At 37.5% G+C, this 24,002-nt stretch overlaps 1 long non-coding RNA gene across 1 annotated transcript; it reads right to left on the reverse strand.

The window, feature by feature from the left end:
• Positions 1 to 9,093: 9,093 nt before the first annotated feature.
• Positions 9,094 to 14,185, reverse strand: LOC129657248 (uncharacterized). The gene is made up of 3 exons (XR_008716637.1): positions 14,018 to 14,185; positions 12,544 to 12,684; positions 9,094 to 10,060 (listed from the first exon to the last, which is right to left on the reverse strand). It is a non-coding gene; the product is annotated as an uncharacterized LOC129657248 (long non-coding RNA).
• Positions 14,186 to 24,002: the final 9,817 nt, after the last annotated feature.

The raw sequence follows: 24,002 nt of genomic DNA on the forward strand, positions 1-24,002 counted from the left end.
TTTGTCCTGTCTAAAGCAATCTCCATATTTTATCACAATTTTATGAATATGACCTTCATGTTACTGTCCTTGGTATGGTACTGAATGCTTGCATTTCTCTCAAAATTCATATTTTGAAACCCCACTCTTAGTATAATGGTATTAGGAGGTTGGGCCTTTGGGAGGTAATTAGGATTAGATGAGGTCATGAGGGTGAAGTCCTCAGGAGTGAAATTAGTGCTTTTATAAGAATCATCAATGAGTTTTCTTCCACTCTTGTCTTTCTGCCATGAGGATACAAAGAGAAATCAGCAGTCTGAAACCCAAGAGTGATCTCCTCAGAACTTAACTATGGTGGCACTCTGATCTCTAACTTTTCCCTTAAATAAATTACTGTTGTTTAAGCCACCAAATCTATGACATTTTGTTATTGCAGCCACAAAATGGACTAAGAAAGCCACTAATATCTATGGCTTAGAGAGAAAACCAAAGGTAGTGTTTCTTCCTTGCTTGCCCCTAACTCCAGCCCTGGGGCTCAGACATATCCTCCCTGGAGAACTCCATGGCCATGACTCATTAAATGACTGTGAAGCTGCTCTGGTGATGTGTCAGAGCAACTGGCTGGAAATCCTCACTCTGGAGCTTGCTGGAAACTTGCCGTATGGGGTGCCTGGAAAAGCCTCCCACTGAGAAGTGCTGCTCCTCAGAATTTGCTGTGAACCAAACTAAAGGGCTGCCCAGGGAAGCAGCTTGTTGCCAAATGCTGCTGGCTGCTTTGAATTGCAGAGTCAGGAGCTACATACTCTACAAGGTGGTGGAAGCGCATCAGAACCAGGAAGAGAAAGACCGTCCCTCTTCTGGAAGGCAGGTCTGGCTCATTCTCTGTGGCATCTCTGGGTCCTGGTGTGCACAAGGTTTTGTTTGAGTCCTCTGAACCTTTCTGGCGGGTAATGAGTTTGATTCTAAACGAAATTTCACCCCTCCTACTGTCTTGCTGGGGCTTCTCCTTTGCCCATGGATGTGAGTTATCTTTTTTTTTTTTTTTTTTTGGTGAGGTCCATCATTCTCCTATTGATGATTGTTCAGCAGAGAGTTGTAATTTTGGAGTTCTTGCAGAAGATGAGCACAAGTCCTTCTACTCCACCATCTTGATACAGAAATTACTTTTCTGACAAAGGTCCCTCTAGTAAAAGATGAAGTTTTTTCAGTAGTCATGTATGGATGTGAGAGTTGGACTGTGAAGAAAGCTGAGCGGTGAAGAATTCGTGCTTTTAAACTGTGGTGTTGGAGAAGATTCTTGAGAGTTCCTTGGACAGCAAGGAGATCCACCTATTCCATCCTAAAAGAAATCACTCCTGAATATTCACTGGAAGGACTGATGCTTAAGCTGAAACTCCAATCTTTTGGCCACCTGATGCAAAGAACTGACTCATTGGAAAAGACCCTGATGCTGGGAAAGATTGAAGGCAAGAGGAGAAGGGGATGACAGAGGGTGAGATGATTGGATATAATCACTGACTCAATGGACATGAGTTTGAGCAAGCTCAGGAAGTTGGTGATGGACAGGGAAGTCTGTGTGCTGCAGTCCATGGGGTCGCAGAGAGTTGGACACGACTGAGTGAACTGAACTGAACTCTGGAATCTCTAGTAGCAACATTTCATATTAGTTCAGCTTACAAATAAGAAATTATGCAGCTAGACATTGTCAATACTTAAAGGTAAGTTCTTTATCTTATCAGTGAGTGTGTCTTTTATCTCTTCTATCTCTTCTAACTAGATTTGTATAATACTGAGATTCCTACAATCTTTCTCTTCCTTTCTTAACAGAAGATAAAAAATATCAACTCTAAGTTCTTGAACCTTTTTTCTATTTCTGTCTGTTTTCCCATTATGGTTAACTGTAAAGAGGTAAAGCTTTACCTTCATAACATAGTTTTCCAATTTTGAGTAAAATTACTTTAATTAACATTGATAACCATAAGGCTGTTGTTGTTGTTCAGTCCCTCAGTTATGTCTGAATCTTCACAACCCCAAGGACTGCAGCACAACATGCTTCCCTGTCCCTCACTATCTCCCAGAGTTTGCTCAAACTCATGTCTGTAGAGTCGATGATGTCACCAACCATCTCATCCTATGTCACCCCTTCTACTCATACCTTCAATATTTCCCAGTATCAGGGTCTTTTCCAATCCATTGGCTCCTTATATCATGTGGCAGACTACTGGAGCTTCAGCTTCAGCATCAGTCTTTCCAATGAATAGTCAGGTTTAATTTCCTTTAGGATTGAATGATTTGATCTTCTTGCTGTGCAAGTGTCTTAAGAGTCTTCTCCACAACCACAGTTCGAAAGCAGCAATTTTTCAGCATTCAGCCTTCTTTATAGTCCAACTCTCACATCCACACATGACTACTGGAGAAACAATAGCTTTGACTATATGGACCTTTTTCAGCAAAATAATTTCTTTGTTTTTATAATACACTACCTAGATTTGTCATAGCTTTTCTTCTGAGGAGCAAGTGTCTTTTAATTTCCTGATTGCAGTCACCATCTGCAGTGATTTTGGAGCCCAAGAAAATAAAGTCTGTAACTGTTTCCATTGTTTCCCCATCAATTTGCCATGAGGTGATGGGATTGGATGCCATGATCTTCATTTTTTGAATGTTGCATTTTCAGCCAGCTTTTTCACTCTTCTCTTTTACATTCATCAAGAGATTCTTTAGTTCCTCTTTGCTTTCACCATTAGGATGATTGCCATCTGCATATATGTTATTGATATTTTTCCTGGCAATCTTGATTCCAGCTTGAGCTTCATTCAGCCCAACATTTCATGATATACTCTGCATATAAATTAAATGAATAGGTTGACAATCTACAGCCTTGACACACTCCTTTCCCAATTTTGAACCTCTCAGTTGTTCCATGTCAAGTTCTAACTGTTGCTTCTTGACCTGCATACAGGTTTTCAGGAGGCAGGTAAGGTAGTCTGGTATTCCCATCTCTTGAAGAATTTTCCACAATTTGTTGTGATCCACACAGTCAAATGCTTTGCCATAGTCAATAAAGCAGAATTAGATGTTTTTCTGGAATTTACTTGCTTTTCCTAGATTCTAACAGTTGTTGGCAACTTGATCTCTCATTCTTCTGCCTTTTCTAAGTCCAGCTTGCACATCTGAAAGTTCTCGATTCAAGTGGTGTTAAAGCCTATCTTGAACGATTTTGAGTATAACCTTGCTAGTGTGTGAAATGGAGATTTTAAGGCTTTCTATTTCTTTCGTTTTAATAATAAGCAGTATTACATATTTAAGCACTATATGGTTTAAAATATATACTAAGACTATTAAGAATGGGAGAATTGCACATAAATCAGGTTTCAATATAAGAAGTTTACCTTGACTTCTATTTGGATAATAGACTTTGAATGATAACTGTTGAAGCAAGGGAACAGCTACTACAAAAGTCAATGTGAGAGATGATGGTGAGGGTGGTGGCTGTGCTAAGAAAGTATAGGCATAACTTGTAGATATTGTGGGCTCAGTTCTGGATCAGTGCAATAAAGCAAATACCACAATGAAGTGACACACATAAACTTGACTCTTCAGTGCATGTTAAAATTATGTTCACACTATACTGTACTTTATTAAGTGTGCAATAGCACTATGTCTTAAAAAATACAAACCTTAATTTAAAAATCTTAATGCTAAAAATACTAACCATTCTCTGAGCCTTCAGGAAAATATAATCTTTTTGTTGGTGGGAGGTTTTAATATTCTGAGAATTATAAAAATATGTAAAGTCTAAAAATAAAATAAAATTAAAAAAAAAAATATGACACAGAGACATGAAGTGAGCAAAGGATGTTGGAAAAATGGTGCCAGAAGATCGCCACAAGGTTGCCACAAACCTAATTGTAAACAATGTAGTATCTATGATGGGCAATAAAGTGAAGCACAATGAAACAAAGTATCTGTATCAGATTTAGGACAGAATTTGAAGATAGGCACAACAGGATTTTCTGGTGGTTAGATATATAATGTGAAAGACAGTGAGGTTCAAATATGATATCAAAGATTTCACTTGATTAGTTAATTTTTGTAGAAAAATATTTAACAAAATGATTCATGAGGATTACACAACACACACATATATATATATATAAATATATATATATATATATATATATACTAAAAGCAACATATCACTTGTCTTTTGCCTGTCATTTCTTGCCTTTCTTGAAACCTGATAATTGCTCTATGAATATATTAGTTGCTCTTGGATTTTCAAAAGATATGGATAATGATCATTAAAACATCCATATTCCTCACTTATTAAAATTCATGTCTCCAGCTTTGGAGCACAAATTGTTACACCAATTTAGAAAAAGTGATGTGGCAATAAAGTATCAAGACTGCTAATGAGATTTTGTCAAGTAATTCCACAAGTGGGAATTTAGCCTATATAAATAATTAGTATATTAGTACATCAATTAGTAGAGTTAGTATATTAATATCAACATCTTCAGTAATCCAAATGAAGATGATTCCTACTAAGCTAAATCTCAGTCAAGGGTGAAGGTAAAACAAAGTTTTAAATTTATGCAAATTTTTAAAATACGTGCTCTGGCACACACTTCTACAAAATAATACTATGAGAGGTAGTGGGAGTATATCAAAAGAAGATGTACAATACAAAGGGAATTCCTTGATTACAGTGAAAAGTGTTTTAGAATTGCAGCAGTGCAACATGACTAAAGTAGTACACATTCCAGATTGGATTAGGAGTCTAGAAGCTCCAAAAGTGATGAATGAAACAGAAAATTTAGATGGTATGTTTTAACAGATTGAGAAGTGTTCTAGGAAATGTAGGAAAGTTTGCACTAAATTATTGATAGGAATAAAGAAAAGTAAATACAAAAATATAAAATAATATTAACTTCAGAAAGGTGAAAGTTATATAATAAAATTAATTTAATAATACTCTCATAGTGGGTTGAATAGTGTCCCTCTAAAATAAATGTTAATGAAGAATCTCAGGATGTGAACTTATCAGAACTAGGATCCTTGCAAATGTAATTAAGGATTAAGATGAGGTCATAGTGGATTATAATGGATCCTAATTTCAATAAAAGTGTCCTTATAAGAAACAGAAAAGGATGCATAAAGAGACACAGAGAAGCAGGCTATGTGAGGATGCAGACATCAACTTTAATGAAATAAAATTAATTAATAAAAAATAAAATAATATAGGTAACCAATAAGGATCTTCTGTATATCACAAAGAACTCTGCTCAATACTCTATAATAACCTAAATGGGAAAGGAATTTAGAAAAGTATATATATATATATATATGCATATATATGTATAACTGATTCACTTTGTGGTACACCTGAAACTAAGACAACATTATTAATCAGAAGAAGACCTGGGTTTGATCCCTGGGTCAGGAAGATTCCCTGAAGAAGGGAATGACAACCCACTCCAGTATTCTTGCCTGGGAAATCCCATGGACAGAGGGGCTTGGAGAGCTACAATCCATGGGGTTACAGAGAGTCATACATGACTGAGCTACTAACACACACACACACTCCAATATAAAATAAAATTTTTTTAAAGAAAATAGAGTAATGCATCTGCAAGCCAATACATGTGAAAGAGTGCAACAAGCTACTTAAAATTAAGATAGAGGCATGGGATGGTTCTACCTTAAAACCATTAGAAGGAATCAACCTTGCTGATTCCTTGAATTCAGAGTTTTGGCTTTCTGAGCTGAGAGAGAGAAAAAAAAAATTATGTTTTAAGCCACAAAGTTCATGGTAAGTTGCTCTGGCAGCCTTAGGAAAATAATGCAATGCCTTACTCATTCTATTTGTAAATATTACTTACTTAAGATGTGATCAGTAGCATTATTTTGTTACAATTAATATTGGCACATGTGGGTAATTGACATCTGTGTGTACATCTGGGGAGATTCATAAAAACATTCAGTCCTTATCTTCCATACGGAACATGACAGAGACTAGTTATATCTTCATTAAGCACAAATTCTTTCTGGAAAACAGCTAAGCATCAATTTGTAGTCTTTTTATAAGTAGAGGGTAGTTATTTGACTATGTCTATTAAAACATGGCTTCAAGTGATATATATTTCCCGCTCTTGCTGCTAAAATTGCACCATGTTTTATACCTCTCTCTTCCTTATTTCCTTCATTAATTAGCCCTATGGACAATTCAGCTAAGACTTCTGAGTTTTGCTTAAGATCATGTGTAAAGAAACAGCCAGTAGACCTATTCAAATTGGATTGCATGTGTATAATTATATATTATCCACAGGTGCTATACAATAGTATTTTGGATGTTGTCAATTAAAATTGATTTTTTGGTCATGGTAGAGATTTATCAGGCAAGGTTCAACAAGAAAAGACATGTGAGTGCCCTCAACACATGATTCTGTACAGGGGTATACTGGAGCCTAAGAGGATTCTTAGAAATAGGGTTGTTCAGCAGCTCTAGCTTTTTTTGTTTTTTGGATAGTGGAGCATAGTATCTTTGCCTATTTCCAAATTCATCCACTTTGCTTTCCCTTCTTAAGAGGGAAGAAGAGGAACAAAGCAGTCAGTTGCATTACAAACAGACCACATGTAACTAAACTGTCTGTGTTAAGGTACCAGCTGTTAATGGGAGTTCACTAGTTTTATCCAGCTGCTTAGTTTTTGGAAGACTTGGAGTCTTACAGATGTTGCAACTTTTCTAATAAAGAAAGTTAGCATGGGTTGAAGAGTGAGGAGTTTAATTGTAATGCAGTCCATGTCACAAGAAAGAGAGTAGTTGCCTCTTTGTCTAGTAGACCAAGAATAAACTCCAGGAATCATTTTTGGAAAATCCTGCTTAGCACAATATAGTGTTTGTTTTGTTTTGTTTTTTTCAAACTTTGCTAAGCTTTTGAGATTTGGGGATCATTGATTATAACAGCTATTATTTGAATGACAGGAGAAATATTTAAGTGATTTCTTCAAATGAATGATCAAAAATGAACAGTATCATTATACTGTTTACATTTCTAGTTAAAATCAGAAAAAAGTCCAGAAACACAACTTATAGCTTTGAAAATGGCTGATTCTTTAGTGTGGGACATAGAGGAGAAAAAAGGGACACTGGGTAGCTGTGTTTGTATAATAGGCCTTTATGGAATTGTTTGACTTTGAGACCCTTATTCCATTTTGCTTTAATAGCCAGCATTGTGTTTTAATGGGAATACAGTATGATTATAAATTTTTCTTCACAAAATTGAAAGTATTCATACACGCTTAAAATATGTAGTTCTGAAGGTCCAAATAATGCACTATTAAAGAAGGAGAAGTATATTAATTATGAAATAGAATTATTATTACCACAAAATTGCACTCATCTCACATGATATGCTCAAAATTCTCCAAGCCAGGCTTCAACAATACATGAACCATGAACTTCCAGATGTTCAAGTTGGTTTTAGAAAAGGCAGAGGAACCAGAGATCAAATTGCCAACATCTGCTGGATCATCAAAAAAGCAAGAGAGTTCCAGAAAAACATCAATTTCTGCTTTACTGACTATGACAAACTTTTGATTGTGTGGATCACAATAAACTGTGGAAAATTCTCTAAGAGATGGGAATACCAAACCACCTGACCTGCCTCTTGAGAAACCTATATTCAGGTCAACAGTTAGAAGCAACAGTTAGAACTGGACATGGAGCAACAAACTGGTTCCAAATAGGAAGAGGAGTACGTCAAGGCTGTATATTGTCACCCTGCTTATTTAACTTCAATGCAGAGTACATCATGAGAAACGCTGGTCTAGATGAAGCACAAGCTGCAATCAAGATAAAAAGTGAAAGTGAAGTCTCACAGTCATGTTCGACTCTTTGCAACTCCATGGACTGTCACAGTCATGTTCGACTCTTTGCAACTCCATGGACTGTAGCCTAACAGGATTCTCCTTCCATGGGATTTTCCAGGCAAGAACACTGGAGTAGGTTGCCATTGCCTCCTTCAGGGGATCTTCCCAACCCAGGGATTGAAGCCGGGTCTCCCACATTGTAAGCAGATGCTTTACCATCTGAATCACCAGGAAAGTCCATGGAATCAAGATTGCTGGGAGAAATATCAATAACCTTGGATATGCAGATGACAACACACTTATGGCAGGAATTGAAGAATGAAAGAGCCTCTTGATGAAAGTGAAAGAAGGGAGTGAAAAAGTTGGCTTAAAGCTCAACATTCAGAAAAGTAAGATCATGACATCCAGTCCCATCACTTCATGGCAAATAGATGGGGAAACAGCGAAAACAATGAGAGACTTTATTTTTTGGGGGCTCCAAAATCACTGCAGATGGTAACTGCAGCCATGAAATTAAAAGACACTCCTTGGAAGGAAACCTAGACAGAATATTATGGTCATATTATGACCAACCAGCATATTAAAAAGTAGAGACTACTTTGCCAACAAAGGTCCGTCTAGTCAAGGCTATGGCTTTTCTATTAGTCGTGTATGAATGTCAGAGTTGAACTATAAATAAGGCTGAGTGCCGAAAAATTGATGCTTTTGAACTATGGTGTTGGAGAAGACTCTTGAGAGTCCCTTGGACAGCAAGGAGACCCAACCAGACCATTCTAAAGGAGATCAGTCCTGAGTGTTCATTGGAAGGGCTGATGTTGAAGCTGAAACTCCTATTCTTTAGCCACCTGATGTGAAGAACTGACTCATTTGAAAAGACCCTGATGTTGGGAAAGATTGAATGCGGGAGGAGAAAGGGACGACAGAGGATGAGATGGTTGGATGGCATCATTGACTCAGTGGACATGAGTTTGAGTAAATTCCAAGAGTTGATGATGGACAGAGAGGCCTGACATACTGTAGTCCATGGGGTTGCAAAGAGCCAGACATGACTGAGTGACTGAACTGAACTGATACTAATAGAATAAATCCTATGAAATTATACCAAAAAATAACAGGATTGATAACTTATGGTGACTGATGTTGAATTCATGATTTCTAAACATTTAGCTGTGGGACCAGGGACCAGGCTTGATCACTCAAGAGCTTTTGTTTAGCAGAGTTTTATTAAAGTATAAAAAGGGACAGAGAAAACTTCTGACATAGGCATTAGAAGGGGTCAGAGGGTACCCCACTCACTAGTCTTAGAAAAGGAAGTTATATATTTTTCAATTAGTTATTGCAATAAATCAAAAGAATATCTCAAGGTTGTAAAGATCTTACTAAACCCGCTCCCCACAATTTACATTTTAAGATAATAGGATTAGTTTAAATTTTTTCAGGAAGTAGAAACTGTCCTCAAGCAGGATTCATTTTTGTTATATAATCCTTACTACAGAGTTTAAACCAAGGTTTGGTGTGTAATCATCAGCTTAAAGAATTAAAAAAAAAAAAAAAAAAAAGTTTTATGTGTCTAAGACTAAGGAATGTAGAGAAAAAAATGTTTGTCCTTTCCTCCTCCTTTAGAATTCCATACCCCTATCTCCTCTTCAAGAGCCCCAGACCCCTCTCTCTTCCTTAGAGACCCAAGACTTCTTATCAGCCTGCCTAGGAATTGACTCTCTCATTCCCCCTTTTTCTTTTAGGAGAATTATGTTGCCAAGGGAAAGGGGCTTCGTTTTTCTTTCATTACTACTTCCTGCTGTTCAGTGGTGTTGTCCCTAAATTGTTAAGGCAACATATTCTCCTAACTCTCATATTAAGGGTTTCTGATCCTGGGAACCCAAGAGAAAGTTGGAGGAGGTTGTGGCATTCATAGGAGCCTGGACAACCATTTGTAACTTAAAAGCTTTCAGATGGTTAGAAACACATCCTGTTTTATAGTTACAGGTTTAAGGAAAAATAGTCATTAAACCAAGTTAAAAAGTTACATTATGTCCATAGTTACATCAGTCCATTTTAGGATTGCTAGATGTCATCAAATCAAGAAGAGGCATCACATATGATTGTCGTTGGTGAAGGTATTCACAGAGCTGAAGAAAGTCTTTTCCTTGAAGCAGAGAAACCCGCCAAGTGAAGTCTTCAATTGATGAGAAGGTTGAAAAGCTGAAAGCTGAGTCATATAGTTAATTCTAATGCTTTAGGATCTATGACAATATCTGTGCACAAAAACAGTCTGTCATAGAGGCAGTCCCTTCTTCTTAGGGGCAGTTTGAGCCCTTATTAAAGCTATGGGTAAAACTTTACATCAACTGTCTTGTTTTTATTGAGTTAGCTTACATGCGTGTCTTTTAATAATGTCATTAACGTTTTCAACTTTCCTGCGGATCAGGGTCTCCAGGAACAGTGTAAGTGATATTCTATTCCTAGAGCTTTCAACACCCCTTGAGTTACTGCAGCTTTAAAGATGGAGCCATTGTCACTCTGGACTTTAGAGTTTAAGATCCCACTTAAACCATGAGGAGTCAGTACAGTAAGATTTTGCCCATTAATAAACTTATGAGCTTCAGGCATTAACAAAACAATAGTAGCGATTACCCTTAAGGAATGTGTCCATAACCTTTTTTTTCACTAAGAAACAAACTAAAGTCTGATCCTATGGGCAAGCTCAAAGTGGGAGCCTACAAGAGAGAAGTGTGAAGAGTCTTAAAAGCCTTTTGAGACCCTGGGGACCAAACCAGCTTATCAGTTTGGGCCTGCTGAATTTCAGTTATAGGTTTATATAAAGGCTGGGCAAGTTCCCCATAACCTGGAATCCAGATGCTGCAGTAGCCTATAATGCCCCCAAATCCTTTCAGTTGTCTTAAAGTCATAGGTAGAGGATGATTAAATATAGGTTTAACTTTAGAAAGCATCCTTCCATTTACCATTTGACATTTTTATACACAAAATAGCAGTGTTTCATGGACTGTTACAGGAAATTAATAGTCCTTGTTCCTTTAAACTTTCAATGATGTGTTTTAACCCTTCCTTAACCTCGGGCTTTAGTGGGTACTACTTTTGATGTAGAAATAGGTGAGGGTTCTTGAGCTTGATAATGACAGGAACAGCATTTTGTGAACCACAGTTTTTCCATCAGCACACACTTTAGGATTTACATTTTGTTCAGTTAAAAAGACTATGTTCCTTATTTTTGAAAACAGAGGCCTGGACGTTGTTCAGTATATCCCTCCCCAGAAGGTGTAAGGGAGACTCTGGCATGATTAGAAACTTGAGAAAATAGCACAGAGTCCCAGCTGCAGCTTAAAGGATGGCTGAAATAATAGCATTTGGCTCATCCTAACAGTCCCATTACAGTAGTGGATCAGGAGGAAAGTGGACCAAGGGGTTCAGTGAGCACAGAGAAAGTTGCCCCAGTGTCCAAAAGGAAATCGACTGATTGGCCCCCCACAGTTGTTACTACCCAGGGTTCCTCAAGTATTATTAGGATTGAAACTTGTGTGGGGACCCTGGGCACCTTCAGTCCCAATTGCCTTGAGAGTCTGACACCTGGGGCCTACACTTTAGAGGGCAGTCTCTTTGCCAGTATGGTCCTTTGCAGACCAGACATAGAAGTTGGGGGTGGCTTAGACACCTGAGGGCAATCCCGCTTAAGATGCCCCTCCTTTCCACAGTAGTAACAAGCCCATCCCTTTTCACCTGGGTCCCTCTGGGCTTTTTTTCCTCAGGCTCTTTCACAGTAGCTTTAACAAACATGTTGGGGCTTCAGTCTTTTGTCTGGTTCTTTTTTGCCTCCTATTTTCCTCCTCATATTCTCTAATATAAATATACCACCTAAGCTAGCTGTAACAGTTTTTCTAAAGACCAACTCGGTCCAAACACCTGTTTTCAGAACTTATGACAGATATCTGGAGAAGACTGAATGAGAAATCTATCTTTTAAGATCATTCCTCCCAAGCACTTTCAGGATCAACGTCAGTAAACTTGTGGAGAGTCTCCCGTAGTCTATCTAGGAATTTACCAGGAGTTTCCTTCTCTACCTGTTCTATGTCAGCCAACTTAACATACTTTCAAGTCAATGTGTCCTCGCTTGAGTCCTTCAAGAATACATTCAGCACAGTGGCTCTGTTATGGAAACTGCATGGCTTCTGATAGGAAGGAGGGCTATTTCATGTTCCCTCTTTCCCCTTATATCACATTCAAGCCATTCATCTCCAAAAGCAGTAGCTTCCCCCAAAACTCAAGCTCTAAAGTCAGGAGTCAGTGTCTGTCCCAAGACATACATTACATTTCTCCAAGTAAGGCCATACAGTAAAATTAGTTCTGTAAAGGCTTCTATGTAGTTTTTGGATCCTCAAAATAGTCTTGACCACAATTGGTACTGCTTGAATTTCTACCAAGACCAGGGCAACCCCTCCTTGAAGGGTGGCCTGATCCTCAGCCTGTTCAGTTGGGAGCCCTGGATACAGGGGCAAAGTAAGAGGACAGGAGGCAGCTATATGTTTCAAACCCAAATCTGCACTCTTAGGACACAAGTTTGGCATGTCTCACAGAGAGGTAAAGAGCAACACGTATGTCACTTCTACCAATTTCCCTTATTTTCTACAGAACCGATCTACTTGTAAAACATCATAATTAAGAGAGCCTTCAACTCACCAGCATTTCCCATCTTACAAAGGATATAGTGGCTATTCTATACCACAGAAGAAGATCAAGCGTGTCTTTTAAAACTTGTCCCAGGTTTTTTTTTTTTTTAATATATTGTAAAGGAGTGGTTCTGAAACTGCTAACTTCCATCTGTAAGAGAAAAAAGCGACTTCCATAGCCGTGGCTTCTTTCCACCAGAGGCATCCATCCCTACTCTAGATAGGGGTGTAGACAGATTTTTCCATGGAAGCTTTCCTTCCCTGGTTGGACTCAGTCTGTCCCTTACCGATGCAGGTGCCTAACTCATCCCTCCCGGTTCTACTACTGGGTTAAGTTGGAGATGCACCAGGGGTAGACCTGATGGCATCTCAGGTTCATTTTCAGTTTCTTACCACCAAGACCTTTGACTGATTTGCCCTTTTCCTCTGATGCCACTCAAGGAGGAGCAAAGTAGTCTTCCCTGAATGTTTCCCAAGCTAGGACTACTAGGGGAAGTATCCATCTTATGTGTGCCTGTGCTTATTCCTGAGTACAGTCTTGGCCACAGTAGAAGCGGCAAGTCATAAAGGGATGAACAACAACGAATATGTCCATTCTGAGTGTCACCACACTGGTATATATGATAGCAAAAGAGGTTGTGGAGGGTTGCTCAGCGAGGAAAAAGTGATTATTGTCCTCGAGCTACTAAGGCCAATCCTTCCAGTTCATTTCTGCAAATTCCACAAAAGGAATATCTAAGGAGTTGAGACAAAAGTCACTGTAGAGCTTTCTCTGATCCACTAACAGTTAGCACTACCAAAGGAAGAAGCCCATTGTACTTCCAATATGACCAGAGCCTGCAATTCCTAATTTCTGTCCTCAAAAACCTCATGGTCAACAGCAATGCTTCTATCCACATAGATCAGAAGCATAACCATGACAAAGACTCACTTTCAGGTCGCTGGCCCTTGAGGCAGGCAGGCAAGAGAGTAACCCCTAGCCTGAGAGATGTTCCTGGAGCTAGAGCTCCACCTTGCTCCCAAACATGTTCTTAGTAAGTCTGGGTTCCTCATGACTACCAAGCTTGGGGTCTAAGTAAAAGTACATAGCAATGGCATGGATCACATTGAAAGTCTATGATCCAACAGATTAGGTTAGTAGTTCTAATTCCCCACACAATTACAAAAGGGTCAAAGAGACCAGAAAAAGTTGACTGAGAAAGGAAAGTTCGGTCCACATGCTTTGCCCGCTTCTTGCCTCTCCCCTCACAGGGATGTTGGGTGAAGGGCATTGGCATTGGCAGGTTGGCATCAACCCCAACAAGGCTCCCCTTTTTGGAACAGTCATTACAAAGCACCATGAAACCACAGAGCAAGGCTCATCACTTGTTTCGTGCAGGGTGTGTTATTCATTCACACAAGCACACTGTCGAGTTAGTAAAGTAAAGCAGAAAACATGTATACTAAGAAAGCAGAGAGGCTAGAAAGCTCTTGAATGTTCTTACCTTGTCCTGAAGATCCCTCAAAGTGATAGCTTGCAGTGAACCATGTTGGATTTGTGATCTCTGAAGAACTTCAGGACCAGGGACCAGGCTTGATCACTCAAAAGGTTTTGTGTAGCAAAGTTTTATTAAAGTATAAAAAGGGACAGAGAAAGCTTCTGATATCAGAAGGGGGACAGGGATTGTCCTACTTGCTAGTCTTAGAAAAGGAAGTTACATACTTTTTCAATTTGTTATTACAATAAATAAAAAGAATGTCTCAAAATTGTAAAGATCTTACTAGACCCACTCCCACAATTTACATTTTAAGATAACAAGATTAGACTGAAGGGTTTCAAGAAGCAGAAACTGCCCTCAAGCAGGATACATTGTTGTTATATAATCCTTAGTACACAGTTTAAACACTGTACACTCAGAGTGTATCTGAGTTATTTGTTGTGTAATCATCAGATTAAAGGGAAAAAAAAAAAAAGTTTTGTGTCTAAGACTAAGGAATGTACAGAAGAAAAAAAAAAAAAAAAAAAAGTTTGTCCTTTTCTCCTCCTTGAGAATTCCAGACCCCTATCTCCTCTTCAAGAGCCCCAGACCCCTCTCTCCTCCTCAGGGACCTGGCTTCTTATCAACCTGCCTAGGCATTGAACTCTCAGGATCTTTCTCGGATTAGGCTGTTATTAATTGCTTCTATTTACACACTTTTCCCCCCCAAACTTCTGCAATACTATCTAATCATGTATGTGATTGAGATTTACAAATCAAGAGTGATTTAAATTTCTTTTAGAGCTATTCAGTTCAGTTCAGTTCAGTCACTCAGTTGTGTCCGACTCTTTGTGACCCCATGAATCACAGCACACCAGGCCTCCCTGTCCATCACCAACTTCCAGAGTTTAAATTCATGTCCATGGAGTCGGTGATGCCATCTAACCATCTCATCCTCTGCTGTCCCCTTCTCCTCCTGCCTTCAATCTTTCCCAACATCAGGGTCTTTTCAACTGAGTCAGCTCTTACCATCAGGTGGCCAAAGCATTGGAGTTTCAGCTTCAACATCAGTCCTTCCAAACAACACCCAGGACTGATGGACTGGTTGGATTTCCTTGCAGTCCAAGGGACTCTCAAGAGTCTTCTCCAACACCACAGTTCAAAAGCATGAATTCTTCTGTGCTCAGCTTTCTTTATAGTCCAACTCTCACATCCATACATGACCACTGGAAAAACCATAGCCTTGACTAGAAGGACCTTTATTGACAAAGTTATGTCTCTGCTTTTTAATATGCTGTCTAGGTTGGTCATAACTTTCTTTCTAAGGAGTAAGCGTCTTTGAATTTCATGGCTGCAATCACCATCTGCAGTGATTTTGGAGTCCAAAAAAATAAAGTCTGACACTGTATCCACTGCTTTCCCATCTATTTGCCCTAAAGTGATGGGACCAGATGCCATAGTCTTAGTTTTCTGAATGTTGAGCTTTAAGCCAACTTTTTAACTGTCCTCTTTCACTTTCATCAAGAGTCTCTTTAATTCATCTTCACTTTCTGCCATAAGGGTGGTGTCATCTGCATATCTGAGGTTATTGATATTTCTCCCATATTTCTTGATTCCAGCTTGTGCTTCATCCAGCCCAGTGTTTCTCATGATGTGCTCTTTAAAGAAGATCACCAGACTAATCATTGAATATATAGCTGATAATGGCCAAGAAATTACTATAATGGAAAGAAATTGCATATTTATATCTCCTTCATCTCTTATTGGGGTTTCCCTGTGGTCTCAACAGTAAAGAATCTGTCTGTAGTTCAGGCGATACAGGAGACACCGATTCTATCTCTGGTTTGGGAAAATCTCCAGGAGGAGGAAATGGCAACCCATTCCAATATTTTTGCCTGGGAAATTCCCATGGACAGAGGATCCTCTCAGGCTTTAGCAGTTGGGGTTGCAAAGAGTCAGACACAACTGAGCACATGAACACATTTTATATAGTTTTTCATATTTGTACATGGAAGAGTGATATTGAGTTTCTAAACCCATTATCTTATCCTTCAAGAAAAATATTTACTTCTGTAAATCTTGCTTTTCCACAGTGTTGTTTGGTTGGCTGATTTGTTTTACTTTAAGTTGCTATAAAGCTCACCAGATGAAGATTCTCTGAAATGAAATGGCAGTTAAACAACTCTTAGTTTCAATCAAGGACATAATTATTTATAGCTTTTTAATTTTGATGAATTATGTCAATATCTGAGATTTTTCAAGAATGTAATGTTGTTAAATGCTGTGTTCAATCTTCTCAAGTTAAATATATCAGTTAAGCATCCCATATATTTGGATTAGAGAATGGCATAACACAATTAAGTTGTAGAATATGAAAGGAAGTAATTATATTTAAAAATAAGACTGCAAGTCTTCTAAGAGAAGATGTATACTAATAACTGATAGGGTAAAAAATGCAATAGGAGACATTATTTTTGTTATTTAGTTGCTAAGTCATGCCAAACTTTTTGCAACCCAATGGACTGCAGGGCTCCAGGCTTCGCTGTCCTTCATAATCTCCTGGAATTTCTCAAACTCATGTCAGTTGAATCGGTGATGCAATCCAAATATCTCATCCTCTGACCTCACCCCCTCCCCGCCCGCCTTCAGTCTTTCCTAGCATCAGGGTCTTTTCTAATGAGTTGTCTCTTTATATCATGTGGCCAAACTATTGGAGCTTCAGCTTTAACATCAGTCCTTCTAATGAATATTCAGGGTTGATTTCCTTTGGGATTGACTGGTTTGATCTCTTTGCTGTCCAAGGGACTCTGAAGAGTCTTCTCCAGCAACACAATTAAAAAACATCAATTCTTCAGTGCTCATCCTTCTTTATGGCCCAACACTCACATCCCTACATGACTACTTAAAAAAAAAAAATATAGTTTTGACTATACAGACCTTTGTTGGCAAAATACTGTCTTTGCTTTTTAATACACTGTCTAGGTTTTTCATAGCTTTTTTAAATAAAATTTAATTTATATTTATTTATTTATTTTTTATTTTACAATATTATATTGGTTTTTCTTTTCTTCCAAGAAGTGTCTTTTAATTTCGTGGCTGCAGTCACTATCTGCAGTGATTTTGGAGCCCAAGGAAATAAACTCTGTTACTGTTTCCATTTTTTCCCCATCTATTAACCATGAAGTGATGGGATCAGATGCCATAATCTTAGTTTTTTGAGTGTTGAGTTTTAAGCCAGCTTTTTCACTCTCCTCTTTAACCCTCATCAAGAGGCTCTTTCATTCCTCTTCGCTTTTTGCCATTAAAGTGTTATCATCTGCATACCTGGGGTTGCTATTTCTCCCAGCCATCTTGATTCCAGCTTGTGACTCATCCAGTCCAGGATTTTGCATGATGAAATCTTCATATCAGTTAAATAAACAGGATGATGATGTACTGCCATGTACAGCCCTGATGTATTCCTATTCCAACTTTGAACCAGTCCATTGTTCCATGCCAGTTATAACAGTTGCTTCTTGACCTGTGTACAAACTTCTCAGGAGACAACTAAGGAGGTAAGGTATTTCTATCTCTTTAAGGATTTTCCAATTGTTGTGATCTACACAGTTAAATATTTTAGAATAGTCAATGAAGCAGAAGTAGATTTTTTTTTCCCTAGAATTTTTCTGCCTTCTCTATAATTCAATCAATGTTGGAATTTGATCTTTGCTTCCTCTGCCTTTTCTTTAAAAAAAAAAAAAAAAAAACTATTTATTGAAGGCTAGCTACTTTACAATTTTGTGGTGGTTTTTGCCATACATAAACATGAATCCGCCATGGTGTACATGAAACCCCCATCCCGAACACTCCTCCCACCTCCCTTCCCATCCTATCCCTCTGAGTTGTCCCAGTGTACCAGCTTTGAGTGCCCGGTTTCAGGCATCAAACTTAGATTAGTCATGTATTTCACACATAGTAATATACATGTTTCAATGCTATTCTCCCAAATCATCCCATTCTCACCTTCTCCCACAAAGTCCAACAGTCTGTTCTTTATATCTGTGTCTCTTTCACTGTTTCGTGTATAGGGTCATCATTACCATCTTTCTAAATTCCATATATATATGTTAATATTACTGTATTGGTTTTTTTCTTTCTGACTTACTTCACTCTGTATAACAGGCTCCAGTTTCATCCACCTCATTAGAACTGACTCAAATGATTTCCTTTTAAAAGATGAATAATATTCCATTGTGTATATGTAACACAATATACATCTTATCCATTTGTCTGCTGATAGACCTCTAGGTTGTTTTCATGTCCTCACTATTGTAAACAGTGCTTCAGTGAACATTGGGGTACATGTGTTTCTTTCAATTCTGGTTTCCTCAGTGTGTATGCCCAGCAGTTGCTGGGTCACATGGCAGTTTTATTTCCAGTTTTTTTTTTTTTTTTTTTTTTTTTTTTAAGGAATTGCCACACTGTTTTCTATAGTAGCTGTACTAGTTTACATTCCCACCAACAGTGTAAGAGGGTTCCCTTTCCTCCACACACTCTCTGGCATTTATTGTTTGTAGATTTTTGATAGCAGCTATTCTGACCAGCATGAGATAGTACCTCATTGTGGTTTTGATTTACATTTCTCTGATAATGAGTGATGTTGAGCATCTTTTCATGTGTTTGTTAGCCATCTGTATGTCTTCTTTAGAGAAATGTCTGTTAGTCCATTTTTTGAATGGGTTGTTTATTTTTCTAGTATTGAGTTACATGAGCTGCTTGTATATTTTTTGAGTTAATTCTTTGTCAGTTGCTTTGTTTGCTATTATTTTCTCCTATTCTGAAGGCTGTCTTTTCACCTTGCATATAGTTCCCTTCATTGTGCAAAATCTTTTAAGTTTAATTAGGTCCCATTTATTTTTGCTTTTTTTTTTTTTATTCTGGGAGGTGGGTCTTAGGAGAGAGATCTTGCTGTGATTTACGTCAGAGAGAGTTTTACCAATGTTTTCCTCTAAGAGTTTTATATTTTCAGGTCTTAAATTTAAATATTTAATCCATTTTGAGTTTAGTTTTGTGTGTAATGTTAGAAAGTGTTCTAGTTTCATTCTTTTACAGGTGGTTGACCAGTTTTCCCAGCACCACTTTTTAAAGAGATTGTCTTTTCTCCATTTTATATTTTTGCCTCCTTTGTGAAATATAAGGTGTCCATAGCTGTGTGGATTCATCTCTGGGCTTTCTATTTTGTTCCATTGATGTATATTTCTGTCTTTGTGCCAGTACCGTACTGTCTTGATGACTGTAGCTTGGTAGTATAGTCTGAAGTCAGGCAGGTTGATTCCTCCAGTTCCATTCTTCTTTCTCAAGATAGCTTTGGCTATTTGAGGTTTTTTTGTGTGTGCGTTTCTATGCAAACTGTGAAATTATTTGTTTAAGTTCTGTGAAAAATACTTGTGGTAGCTTGTTAGGGACTGCATTGAATCAACAGATTGCTTTGGGAAGTATACTCATTTTCACTGTATTGATTCTTCTGATCCATGGATATGGTATATTTCTCCGTCTATTTGTATCATCTTTGATTTCTTTTCTCAGTGTTTTATAGTTTTCTACATATAGGTCTTTTGTTTCTTTAGGTAAATTTATTCCTAAGTATTTTATTCTTTTTTGCAATGGTGAATGGGGTTGTTTCCTTAATTTATCTTTCTGCTTTCTCATAGTGAGTGTATAGGAATGCAAGGGATTTATGTGTATTAATTTTGTATCCTGCAACTTTACTATATTCATTGATTAGCTCTAGTAATTTTCTGGTTGTGTTCTTAGGGCTTTCTATGTAGAAGATCATATCATCTGCAAACAGTGAGAGTTTTACTTCTTCTTTTCCTATATGAATTCCTTTTGTTTTGTTTTTTCTTCTCTGATTGCTGTGGCTAAAACTTCCAAAGCTATGTTGAATAGTAGTGGTGAGAAAGGGCACCCTTGTCTCGTTCCTGACTTGAGAGGAAATGCTCTCAATTTTTCGACATTGAGGATAAGGCTTGGTGTGGGTTTATCATATATGGCTTTTATTATGTTGAAGCATGCTCCTTTTATGCCTGCTTTCTGGACAGTTTTTATCATAAATAGGTGTGGAATTTTATCAAAGGCTTTCTCTGCATCTATTGAGATAATCATATGGTTTTATCTTTCAATTTGTTAATGTGGTGTATCACATTGATTGATTTGCAAATATCGAAGAATCTCTGCATCCCTGGGATAAATCCCACTTGGTCATGATATATGACCTTTTTAATATGTTGTTGAATTCTGTCTGCTAGAATTTTGTTGAGAATTTTTGTGTCTATGTTCATCACTGATACTGGCCTGTAGTTTTCTTTTTCTTTTTTTGTAGAATCTTTGATTTTGGTAAGGTTAGATGTCTTTTAAGGTTAATTTGGTGTTTGGGTGATGGTAGCCTATATAATGAGTTTGGGAATTTACCTTCATCTGCAAATTTCTGGAAGAGTTTGAGTAGGATAGGTGTTAGCTCTTCTCTAAATTTTTGGTAGAATTCAGCTGTGAAGCCATCTGGTCCTGGACTTTTGTTTGTTGGAAGATTTCTGATTGCAGTTTTGTTTTCTCTGCTTGGGATGGGCCTGTTAAGATTTTCTATTTCTTCCTGGTTCAGTTTTGGAAGGTTATACTTTTCTAAGAATTCATCCATTTCTTCCAAGCTGTCCATTTTATTGGCATATATTTGCTGATAGTAGTCTCTTATGATCCATTTTATTTCTGTGTTGTCTGTTGTGATTTCTTCATTTTCATTTATAATTTTGATGATTTGATTCTTTTCCTTCTTTTCTTGATGGGTCTGACTAATGGTTTGTTTTATTTATCTTCTCAAAGAACCAGCTTTTAGCTTTGTTGATTTTTGCTATAGTCTCCTTTGTTTCTTTTTCGTTTATTCCTGCTCTGATTTTTATGATTTTTTTTCCTTCTATTAACTTTGGGGTTCTTCATTTCTTCTTTTTCTGGTTGCTTTATGTGTAAAGTTAGGTTATTTATTTGATATTTCTCTTGTTTCTTGAGGTAAGCTTGTATTGCTATGAATTTTCCTCTTAGCACTGCTTTTATTGAATCCCATAGGTTTTGGGTTGTTGTATTTTTATTTTCATTTGTTCCTATTCATATTTTTATTTCCTTTTTATTCCTTTCGTGATCTGTTGGTTATTCAGAAGCATTTTGTTTAGCCTCCATATTTTTGTATTTTTAATAGCTTTTCTCCTGTAGTTGACATCTAACTTTACTACATGTGATCAGAAAAGGTGCTTGAAATGATTTCTTTTCTTCTTTTCTTCTTCTTCTTTTTTTTTTTTTTTAATTTAGCAAGGCTAGATTTATGGTCCAGGATGTGATCTATCCTGGAGAATGTTTCGTGTGCACTTGAGAAAAAGAAGAAATTCATTGTTTTGAGGTGAAATGTCTTATAGATATCGATTAGATATAACCAGTCCATTGTATCATTTAAAGTTTGTGTTTCCTTGCTAATATTCTGTTTGGTTGATCTATTCATAGGTGTGAGTTGGGTATTAAAGTCTCTTTCTATTATTGTGTTACTGTTAATTTCCCCTTTCATACATGTTAGCATTTGCCTTACGTATTATAGGTGCTCCTATGTTGGGTGTATATATGTTTATAATTATTATATCTTCTTCTTGGATTGATCCTTTGATCATTATGTAGTGTCCTACTTTGTCTCATTTCACAGTCTTTATTTCAAAGTCTATTTTATCTGATATAAGTATTACTGCTCCTGCTTTCTTTTGGTCTCTATTTGCATAAAATATCTTTTTCCAACCCTTCACTTTTAGTGAGTATGTGTCCCTTGGTTTAAGGTAGGTCTTTTGCAGACAGCATACATAGGGGTCTTGATTTTGTATTCATTCAGCCAGTCTTTCTCTTTTGGGTAGGGCATTCAACCCATTTACATCCAAGGTAATTATTGATAAGTATGATCCCGTCCCCACTTACACTGTTGTTTGGGATTGATTTTATCAACCTTTACTGTGTTTCCATTTGTTGAAGAGCAGTTTTTGTGGTGCTGAATTGTCTCAGCTTTTGCATGTCTGTAAAGCTTTTGATTTCTCTTTCATATCTGAATGAGATCCTTGCTGGGTATAGTAATCTTGGCTGTAGGTTTTTCTCTTCATCACTCTAAGTATGTCCTGCCATTCGCTTCTGGCCTGAAGAGTTTCTACTGAAAAATAAGCTATTATCCTTATGGGGAACCCCTTGTATGATATTTGTTGCTTTTCCCTTGGTGCTTTTAATATTTTCCCTGTGTGTTTGATCTTTGTTAGTTTGATTATAATTTGTCTTGGGGTGTTTTGCCTTGGGTTTATCCTGTTTTGGACTCTCTGGGTTTCTTGGGCTTGCATGGTATTTTTTTTGTTTTAAACATTTTTTTCTTTTTTTCCTCTCTGCTTCATTTATTTCCACCATTCCATCTTCCACCTCACTTATCCTCTCTTCTGCCTCAGTTATTCTCCTGTTGACTCCCTCCAGATTGCTTTTGATCTCAGTTATTACATTATTCATTATTTATTGACTCTTCTTTATTTCTTCTAGGTCTTTGTTAAACATTTCTTGCATCTTCTCAATCCTTGTCTCCAGTATATTTATCTGTAACTCCATTTTGTTTTCAATATTTTGGATCATCTTTACTATCATTATTCTGAATTGTTTTTCAGGTAGACACCCTATCTCCTCCTCTTTTGTTTGGTTTGGTGGGTATTTACCATGTCCCTTTACCTGCTGAATATTTCTCTGCCTTTTCATTTTGTTTAGATTGCTGTGTCTGGGTGCCCTTTCTGTAGGCTGGAAGTTCGTGGTTCCTCCCTATTGTGGAGGCTGCTCTCTGTGGGTGGGGTTGGACTAGTGGCTTGTCAAGGTTTCCTAGTTGGGGGAGTTTGCATCTGTGTTTTGGTGGGTGGAGCTGGATCTCTTCTCTCTGGGTGGCAATGAAGTGTCCAGTATTGTGTTTTGGGGTATCTGTGTGTTTGGCATGGCTCTGGGCAGTCTGTCTTTTAATGCTTAGGGTTGTGTTCCTGCTTTACTGGAGAATTAGTGTGGCATGTCTTGCACTGGAACTTGTTAGTTCTTGGGTGGAGTTTGGCTTCAGTGTAGGTATGGAGACTTTTGGATGAGTTCTTGTCTATTAATATTCCCTGGAATCAGGAGTTCTATGATGTCCTCAAGTTCTGGAGTTAAGGTTTTTGCCTCTGGCTTTCAGTCCTTCTCTTACAGTAGCCTCAAGACTTCTCCATACATATAGCACAGATGATAAAACATCTGGTTAATGGTGAAATAATTCTCCACAATGAGAGACACCCAGAGAAATTCCCAAAGTTTCATAGAAAAGAGAAGAGGGATGTGGGAGAGGTGCCCAGGAGGAGAACAGTGGGAGTTAAAAGACAAGAGAGCATTCTAGCCAGTAATCAGTTCCCTAAGTGTTGTCCACAGCCCAGAATACCCAGAGAGATTCACAGAATTAAGTAAAGAAGAGAAAGGGGAGGAAGGAGATAGAGGTGACCTGGGGGAGAACAGGGAGAGTACAAAGAGGAGAGAGAAATCAAGCCAGTAATCACACCCCTAAGTGAAAATGGATACTGAAGATTAGATTCATAAAGGTACAAAACTGATAACAAATACAAAAAGCAAAGATTAAAAATCTGGAATAGAGGTTAGACTCTCAAAAATACAATATAAAAAATACAAAACAAAATCAATCACAAAAAATTAAAAATATATACATGAAAGTTGCTTTAAAAATAGGTTCTTTTTTTTTTTTTGCAAGGTAATAGTAGGTTAAAAATGAAAATTAAAAGAATAATAAAGAACTTATATTTTAAAAGAAGTTTAAAAAGCAATAATGGTAAAAATATATCTAGGAATTTCTCTAGAGCTGTTGTGGTCAGTGTGGTGTCAGTTCAGTTTCAGATAGTTCCTTGTTCCAGCTGGTACTTGTTCTTAAGATCTACAGGCCGCCTCAATGCATAGTCAC

The sequence above is a fragment of the Bubalus kerabau genome, chromosome 7, assembly GCF_029407905.1.
Source record: "Bubalus kerabau isolate K-KA32 ecotype Philippines breed swamp buffalo chromosome 7, PCC_UOA_SB_1v2, whole genome shotgun sequence".
Lineage (NCBI taxonomy): Eukaryota > Metazoa > Chordata > Mammalia > Artiodactyla > Bovidae > Bubalus > Bubalus kerabau.